This window comes from Nannospalax galili, unplaced genomic scaffold (assembly GCF_000622305.1).
Source record: "Nannospalax galili isolate Female #2095 unplaced genomic scaffold, S.galili_v1.0 scaffold398, whole genome shotgun sequence".
Taxonomy (NCBI): Eukaryota; Metazoa; Chordata; class Mammalia; order Rodentia; family Spalacidae; genus Nannospalax; species Nannospalax galili.
Window position 1 is genome coordinate 5,631 of NW_008341813.1, and position 8,116 is coordinate 13,746.

Genomic DNA, 8,116 nt, shown 5'->3' on the forward strand with positions numbered 1-8,116 from the left:
ATGTGTGTGTGTGTGTTGGTATGTACTTATATGTGCATGAATGTGTGTGTCTGTATGCTTATGTGCATGCATTTGTATGTTTGTATATGTGTGTGTATGTATTTGTGAATGTCTATATGTATATATGTTTGTATATGTGTGTATATTTGAGTTTATGTGTGTACATATTTATGTGTGTGCATTTGTGGGAATGCATGTACAGTTGTATGTGTATATTAGCATGCATGTCTGTACATGTACAAATGTGCTTCTCCATGTAAGCATGAGATGTGTATGGCTATGTGTAAATTTTTGTGCATACATACATGTTTGTATGTTTGTCTATATTTGTGTGCATATGTGTTCTTCTCTGTATATGTATGCATATGTGTGTCTGTGTAGATGTGTATTTGTATGTATGTGTTCATGAGTGTACAAGTATGAGTTTCCTCTGCACCTGGCATTCTTCCTGTTTGTATGTCTGTCTTTGTGTCTACATTTTCTCCTTTGTAATATATCTTTCATAAGGTACACACCAATAATTCCATCTTAATTTTATTGGCCATAATGACAGTACTTCCAAATAAGATCACACTGGAACTTGGCACTTTAACAACATTTAGGGAGAAGGAGTTCAACCTATAACAATACTCAACGTGGAATTGAACACACTGTATCTCCACTCTATGCCTATTTTCCAAGTTGAGAATTTCCCCCTGTGTACAACAGATGTCTCCGTGGACGTTACAGTCTTCATGTCTTTGACACATGTGCTTCTCGGTGTGCCTTTCTTCTCTCCTACCTAAAAACACAGATCCGTATATTCCTATTATTGCTATATGTCAGTCCAAAATGAAATTCTGGCATCTGAAAATATGAGTCCCCAGAATCACATAGCTTGCCTGGATCTCTCCATTTCCATGCCTTTAGAGCAATGACTACCACTCTGCTTCTCTGTGTTTAGCTTTGTCTTTGTTTAAAGCTGTGCAGTAGTGGATGGAGGAAGAAAGCCCCTGAGGACATATATTCATTCCAACTCTACTTGTTAGAAAAAGAACCATCTTTGTAAAGTCACGATACCTTTTATACAACTGAAGAAAGGTAGTATTTCTTTTCTTTTTTTTTAAATTTATTTATACACCCACTTCCCAGGTAGCACCCTTTCATAGCCTCCCTCCCCCCACTACAGCCCTTATACTCTGATATCCCTGCTACTGTCTTCTGTGTTGTCAGCACCCCCAGCCATTCCCCATTACTTGTCCTTCTGGTGAAGCTAGTCAGCCTATCTAGAGGTCTTTGTTTTAGGAGGGTCAGCTGTTCCTCATCTAGTGGTAATCAGTTGTCTGTGTTTTAGGAGGGTCAGCTGTTTCTCATCTAGTGGTAATCAGTTGTCTGTATTCCTTTGGATAAGATTGGGGTCTGCTGTTCATTTTCCCAGTTCTGTGCTGGGCTATCTGGGAGTCCCTTGGGCCACCCTGGCCAACAACTCAAAAGTGTCCAGTCTATAAAGAGGAGGGTCAACACAGAGGAATCATTTCCTCCATGCTTCCAAGCGAAGCCAACCATGGTCGAGCAGGACCTTTGACTTATCTTCACATAGGCGGAACTGGTAAAAGAAAGGAGCCAGGGGCTCCTCCGAAGCTCATGTGACCCCTGAGGAACAGATCCTCAAACGACCTTAAGAGTAAAAATAAATCAGTTTATCTGGACCTTAAACACCCAAAAGGAAAGTATAACCAAAGATTAAATGGGCCAACATAACTTCAAGAGTCCATATGTGTAGCTAAAGGCTACATAACAAGAAAGGTAGTATTTTTATTCCTTGGGGAGTCTATAAAAAGAATACATAAACCATGAACAAATGCAAATTTACAATTTTCCCATAAAATCAAAATATACCTCATGACCACTTGCAATCAATATCTGCTCCAACCCTCAGCTCTTTCCTGTCTCTAATATTTGGCTTCTATGAATCTTTCAATATAATTTGAATCACATGACATGCAGTTTTGATCTCAGATCTTTTATATAGCATTATATTTGAGGCTTTGTACTGTTGCTGCACATACTAGCATTTTGCCTTTTCCTATTTCTAATACCATTCCGTGATCTAGATATATCACATAGTTTATCCATTTGCCAGTTGATGTATGGACAGTTTCCAGTTATGGTGATCATTCATTTACATGCTTTTGTATAGACACACATTTTGATTTCTGTTGGAAGGTTTTAGAGTAGAATTTCCGTATTGTATGCTGCTTATGTATCCCTGGGACAACAGGTTTGGAAACACTGGTATTCTGGTGTGTGTGTGTGTCTGTGTGTGTGTGTGTGTGTGTGTGTGTGTGTACTTATTCATATGTGTACACACCTAAACATGCATGTGTATGTGTGTGGAAGCCAATGTCAAGTGTCTTCCTCAGTTGCTCTCCACCTTATTTTTCGAGACAGGGTCTCTCACTGAACCTGGAGCTCACTGATTTTGCTAGACTCACTGACCAGCAAGCTCCAGCTTCCTGAGTCTCTACCTGGCCTGCTCTGAGATTACAAACGTGTGCTGCCACACCTGGTTTTTAATGTGGATGCTAGTCCAAACTCAGGTCCTCATGCTTGTACAGTAACTCATTTATCAACTTAAGCATGTCCCCTAGTCCCACACTTAGGTCTTTCAATACAGGAGCCCACACTTGGTTTCCTTCAACTCCTCACTAGTCCCTACTGACCATCTCTTTAGGACATTATATCTCTGGCTTCTCTCTAGAAAACCACTGAGACAGCAGTAGCTTTTCCACATATCAAACACTCTTTTTGAGTATCAGATCTTAACCATTATTTTGTCTACTTTCATGAGATTTTTGAGAGGTAGAGAGCATTGGCTTCAGAGAAGGTGGTGAGTAAGTTGACAGGTGGGACATTCTTCTTCTGGCTCTAGTGTCAAATCTCTTCCTTGCACTGTCTTCCGCGAAGAGGGTCCAAGTGTGTTGAGGGGTGGTGAAAGGTGAAGGAGATGGTAATCTGGTCATCTTGGAGAGACACAAGGTGGAGGATGTGGAAACAATCAATTTTTGTGATTCTAGGGTATGAGAACTAGACTTTGAAGAAGCAAAAAATTGTTCCAAGAAACTGAAAAGTGTATCCTGAGTTCTGGTTTAGACTGGGAGGATGTAAAAATGAAGACAGGAGGGTATGTGGAATATTTGTAGGCTCAGGGTCACTGAAGAAATATTATTTCTAAGAGAAGAGAAAGAGAAGGAGGGATATCCTGTGCTAAGATTCATATTCACGTTCGTAACTGACAGGGATTGTTCATCTGTCTGCTTCATCTTTGCATTCACTAGTGCAAGAATCAGTACTCACTTTCCTCTTCCTAATCTGAAGAAGACACAGGAGGAATTGATAGACATTTCTCACAGTGTCACTGAAACTTATTTTAGAGGTGACAGATGCCTAGTATTACTTGGGGTAAGAAGTTACAGAGTCCTCTAATGTCTTTTTGATCCCTTTCAGATGTTGTGTTCTCATGCTCTGAGTGCTGAGATCAAAAAACATATAGACATACTATATTTCTTTCTTTCTTTTTTTTTTTTTGAGACGATCTACCTGTAGGCCCAGCTGGTCTGGAACTTGCTATGTAGACCAGGCTGGCCTTGAACTCATAGAAATCAGCTTGCTCCTACATACATTTCACAAGCATTCTATTCCTCTCTGTTCTAGGACACTAATTCCTCACAGTGCATTTCCAATGTCTCCCTCATGAAGCCACAAGATACATCTACATGTATCTGTCACTTAATCATGTAATAGATGACTCCATTGAGGACTCTTTTTTCTGCTGCAGACAGTGGTGTGTCCAGAGGTTTTTTGTTTAGGTTCAATTGTCCTTTTTAGAGGGTTAGACCTCTAGCCCTCTAAGTTGAAATACTTGAGAATGACACTATTTTCCACACTGTGCACAGTCATCCCCTTCTCCCTCTCTTCCTCCCCCTTCCCATTTTCTTCTTCCTCCTCCTCTTCCTCCCTCTCTTTGTTCTCCTCTTTCTCCTTGTCTCCTCATTGTCGTTCCAAAATGTTTTTTTTCAAATTTAGGATGAGGATTAGACCTACTTACAATAGCAAAAAAAGTATTCTTAAGCAATATGTTGTATTAATAATTGTTCCACACATACCTGTAGATATATGTACATATAATAAAGAATATGAACATAGGCATATGCATAAGTATTTTCCCAGTTATCATAAGGAGACATTTACACATTAAAAATTATAAACTACTACAGTTTTTTCCTCATGACCCAGTGCTAATGATGAAAATGTCCAATGAGTGCCAATAAGTCTGTGCTCCTTCAGCATCTGTATTTTCTCCCCTGTCCCATGCCATCATGTGGGAGTCATCAGAACACCTGAGCTCCAAGGATCTCGGGCAGAAGAGAGAAGCAGGAAGTGTTGATCTACAGAAAAAATCTGATGTGTCTTAAAAAAAAAAAAACCCAAAATTGTTATGTGTAATCTTTCATTTCAGCCACGACGAAGCATGAGCATCATGAAAACTGATAGTACCATGTTGCACCACTTTACAATCAACATGCTATTGCAGGTGATGTGAGGTAATGTTTTCAGTGTAGAGAATGAATGCTACAATTGGATTATTAAAAGCCTGCATTTAGAAGACAGGATTTTGTATTGTGAGGATATTGCCATTTAGTGGTCCGTATCAAACCAACAATTTCTGTGAAGTTTAACATCTTATTAGTAAGCTAAATAAAAGAACTAAAATTTATCTAGTGGTAATACTGTGGGAATTAAATATATTAGAGTATTTAAAATATTCCTGCTCTTTCCTAGCACATAAGCATGGGCATAGACTGGTGCCTACGGGAATGCCTTGTGGATCTGCTAAGATGGCTTTCAGACTCCCCACAGTCATCAAGTTAATATGAATCCTCTGGATTGCTACCTGAATAGGGGCAGAGGGAGTGTGGTCTAGGAAACTCATTCTTGATTTTAGGGAAATGCTTAAATACAATGTTCACTACAGGTTGGCCATATAAGCCTTTATTATGTTGAGACACATTCCTTCTGTTCCTACTATCTTCAAGGCTTTGATCAAAAAGGGGTGGTGAAAACCTTGTCAGAGGCCTTTTCAGCAGCAACAGAATCTCATATGATTTCTATCTTTAGTCTATTCTTGCATTATATTACATTTACTGATTTGCGTATGTTGAACCAAACTTGTGTCCCTGGAATGAAGTTAATGTGGCCACACTGTATGATCTTCTTAGCTTGTTTTTAAATCTAACTCCCTTCTGGTATTCTCTGTCTTCACAAACTTGCTCCCACTCCCCTCGTCTGCATTTTCAGTTACCTCTGGTAAGATTTTTACCAGGAGTGCAACCTACATGTTTCCTGCTTAAATCACACAATGAATAAAGTACTGCACTATACACTCCAATTTGTACGGCTTCTTCCAACTGGCTTAGCATTTTTGTCCTTCATTCCTATTCTGCTGTCTTATCCACACTGGTGACACACTTCTTCTCATTGATTAGTGTTCCTTTGTATGGATATGCATGATGTGCTCATTTATTGTTCTATTGATGGAATGTATTGACTTTTTTTGGTTGTTCTTTTTGAGACAGGGTCTCCTGTAGCCCCAGCTGACCTGGAACTCGCTATGTAGATCAGGCTGGCCTCAAACTCACAGAGATCTACCTGCCTCTGCCTCCCAAGTGCTGGGATTAAAGGCATGGGCCACCAACTTTTTAGACATAATTGAATAAAGAGGTGTTATGGGCATACGTGTACAAGTCTTCTGTGGACATGTCTGTCATTTTTCTTGTGACTATACCTAAAAGCTGAATTCTTTGATATAGGATAGAAGTTTAAGGATTATGATTGATCGACATTCTTTGGGTTCTGTCATTTTTATTGCTTTTTTTTTTTTTTTTTTTTTTTTTTTTGACAGGGCCTTGCTGTATAGCCCAGCTGGCCTGGAACTCACTGTGCAGACCAGGTGGCCTTGAACTTGAAGAGTGCTGGGATTAAAGGGGTGTGCCACCACGCCCAGCAGTTTCATGACTTTGGATTTTGTTGTGTGATCCATTTGATCAGGGCCACCTGTGTGATCATTGGACTGGAACTGTCCATTGGTGCCTGATGCCTGCCTCTACCTCCCAAGTGCTAGCACTATAGACGTGTGCCATCACACCTGGCCTTTGATTGCTATTTTTATTATTAATTATTTATAATTATAGATATTATGTTTCTCCATATATGTATAATTTATTATCATATGTACTCTCATAACCACATCTGACCTCCCTATGTGTTATTTACTTTTTATTGCTGTGATAAAACACCATGATCAAAAGCAACTTATGGAAGAGTGTATTTTGGCTTATGGTTCTATAAGGAGAGTCCATAATGGTGGCAAAGGGGGAGGCATGGCAGTTGGCAGCCAGAGCAGGGAGCTAAAAGATCACATTTTCAACCATACAGAGGAAGCAGAGAGAGTGAACTGGGAGTGAGGGGAGGATATAAACTTTCAAAGCCCCCTCCCCCAAGTGACATACTTCCCCCAGCAAGGCTACACATACTAAAAGTTTCTTGACCTCCCCAACAGCACCACCCACTGGGAATTAAGTGTTCAAATACTTGAATGTATGGTGACTATTTATTTCTCATACAAACCACCCTTTTCTGCTGATCTTTCTTTTCTAAAGTAGTCCCCCCTTCTACTTTTGTGGATTACCGGTTACTAAGGTTGCTTACAGGAGTGTGAGCACCTTACCAGTGGTTACACTACTGAAGAAAATGTCTCCCTCCCCTAGCAACAATTCACTGCCTATAAATCTTCAGGGATTGGTGGAGTCTCATGAATTTCTCCCTTCTCCATGACTGAATGTTTCTGGGCACAATCTTGTGTGAGTCTGTGTAGGTAATCACTGCTGCTAGAAGTTCATAAGCTCAGTGTCCTCAGCATGACTGGAAGATGATGTTCCACAGCAAGCTACGCTTCCTTCGGCTCTTCCATTCTTTCCACCCTCTATTCCATGATGTTTCCTGTTGCTCCACACTCTTGACAATACTTAAATTTCAAGTCATTTTAACATTGTCCTTTTTGAAGGGGTCTTTTTTATTGTGAATTTTATTTATGTATTGCTGAATTCTTAATAGTAAGCACTTTTGTCATGTGGAAATTGGCTATTTTATGTATTACCTCACAGAGTATCTATTCCAGTTATTTCCCATTTTTCACTAAGATGTCTAGTCTGTTCTATGTTATTGAATTGGATGATTTCTTTATAGATTCCATGCGATAGGGATTTATCAATCTCTATTTAAAAAACATTTTCTATCTTTGATTTGCCTATCCATTTTAATTATATGAACTTCAGATATATTTCAAATAAAGCTAATTAATACACTTTGAAATGAGGTGACTATCTTTTTTTAAATCCAGATTTCTCAAATGCAATCACAAGGGTTGTTAAAAATGAAAGGGAAGACAGGGTAAGAGAGTCACATAACAATGTAATTATGATACCAAAACAGAAGTAATGTCACTTGCTTTGAAGACAAGGGGAGGGAGTCCTTCCAGCAAGAAAAATACTTTCTTTTACTGTTTTCCAAAAGAAACCCAACTTTTCCAGCACTATGCTTTCTGCACTGCTATTTTCAGTGTGGACTTTTGAATAGCAGAGTCCTACGGTAGTGCAATTCTGTTGTTTTCTACTATGAGGTTTGCTATGAGTTTTACAGTAGCTATAGAATACTCATATAGCCTTCATATCATAAAGGATATTTTTATGTGGACATTATAACCCACTATTAGGAAAATTAAAAGAAGCCCTATTAATGAAGAAAGAGATTTTCAGTATTAATAATAGAAGTATTCCATAAGTCTATGAAGTATTTCCACACTGGTGTAGAGAGTCTCTGAAGTCAGATATGTCAGTTGTGTTTACATGCGTTTGAAAAACTGAGACACTTTCCTGTTAGTGCACCATGTTGGAAAAGGCTAAGAAAATTTTGAAGACCAAATTTTAGAATTTATACTTCAAGGACAATACTCATGTATGAAATTTTAAAAAGTAAAAAAAATAACACGCAATTAGACAAAAGTGGTTTTGCTCCAATT